A 1,413-nucleotide genomic window follows, 5' to 3' on the forward strand; every position below is an offset into this window, starting at 1 on the left:
ATTTCCTCCTGATCTCATTTCCACAGCAGAGAAAACTGTGGTGTATATTGAGGTGGAGGGTGTGGTCTGTGGCTCAGGTGTAGAGTGAGGGTGGGGTGCACCACAGCAGCATGCTGGGACTGCTGAGGGTGGAGGAGGGAGTGATGATGACATCAGAGCTGCAGCACAGAGACCAGTGAACACACAGTCTGTTCATCTTTGCATAGATACAATATACAGCACAATATTGAATGACAGACACGCTGTGGGAGCTTCCACAGATACACTGACGTCAGCATCCAGAGTCCTCCTGCTGCTCCCCCCTCAGAGCCCCGTGATCAGCACCAACACATTCAGTTAGATGACAGAGTCCAGCTGCAGCTAGAATCAGCTCCCCTCTGTGAACAACAGCACAGCGTCAGTGTTTCACACTCAGTGAAAGGAGGAAACAGCAGAAGAACACCATGTGTGCTACGTTTCCCAGGACACACTACAAACTGCACAAATACAGAGCAGCACGTGGAAGGACCTGGAGCTGCATTTACAGAGCTGCAGACAGCGTGATGTCCTGTATGGACAGGTGGAAGGAACCAAGTCCTCAGCTGGAACACTCGTGTTTGTCCACAGACAGGAAACACAGCAGGAAACTTCCTCACAGAAGTGCAGCTCATGGATAACACACTTCCTGTCAGTCAGAATGAGGCTGCAGCCAAACACAGAAAGGTGTTTTTGTCCAGATGAGCCCAGAGAAGAAACACGAGTGTTCACAGACATCAGAAGCTCAGAGAGGTGAAACATGAGGTTGGAGTCCTCGTCAGCATCCAGAAGAGCTGCTGTGAAACCCTGAGTACTCATGACAGACTCTGATGGCACAAACACATCATGATTCAAACAGAAAGACAAACATGGAGCTCCTGATCCTCCTGCATGAGAACAAGCTGACATGAGCGCTGTGTCTGAGAGTGTCTCCCTGTCACAGTGACAATAACACAGCTGCTGCTCACAGTCATTAAACTGACCTGAGGTCAGCTGTGCTCCTTACATATGAACCATGTGACCTCACATCAGTGCTGTGGATGACTGTAGTCATAGAAGAGTAGAGCTGTAGCAGGTGGTGTGAGGAGGAGGTGGTGTATTCTAGTTAACGCAGTACTGAAACACTCCAGCAGAGGGCGCTGTTAAGTCCTTATTGTAACACAGTTACTGTGTGCAGTTAGACTTCATACATAATCTGCACTTATTTCCATCAGACATGCTGTCAGGAAATGATTGGTTTCTATTGATTCTACTTCCTGTTGACTCGTTTGATGACAGTGAAACAATCACAGCTGATTGTGTGATGATGTAAACTGTCACTGTTACATTCAGTGTGTGTGACATAATGTTAGTGCAGGCTGATAACAGCCTGGTTCTGTTAGAAACACATGAACGTGT

General features: G+C 47.9%; 1 protein-coding gene across 2 annotated transcripts in view; it reads left to right on the top strand.

Annotated features, from left to right (window-relative positions):
* The window catches only part of LOC147331851 (protein NLRC3-like), a 206,175-nt gene extending 205,085 nt beyond the window's left edge, over positions 1 to 1,090 (top strand). For both annotated transcript variants that reach the window (XM_086288141.1, XM_086288144.1), the window contains one exon: positions 1 to 1,090. This exon is cut by the window's left edge and continues 1,197 nt beyond it. The gene's annotated coding sequence lies outside the window, so the exon portion shown is untranslated.
* Positions 1,091 to 1,413: the final 323 nt, after the last annotated feature.

The sequence above is a fragment of the Aulonocara sp. 'chitande type north' Nkhata Bay genome, linkage group LG4, assembly GCF_057382095.1.
Source record: "Aulonocara sp. 'chitande type north' Nkhata Bay isolate Kocher_YH1m ecotype deep benthic linkage group LG4, A_spYH_male_GT1.1, whole genome shotgun sequence".
NCBI classification, from domain to species: domain Eukaryota; kingdom Metazoa; phylum Chordata; class Actinopteri; order Cichliformes; family Cichlidae; genus Aulonocara; species Aulonocara sp. 'chitande type north' Nkhata Bay.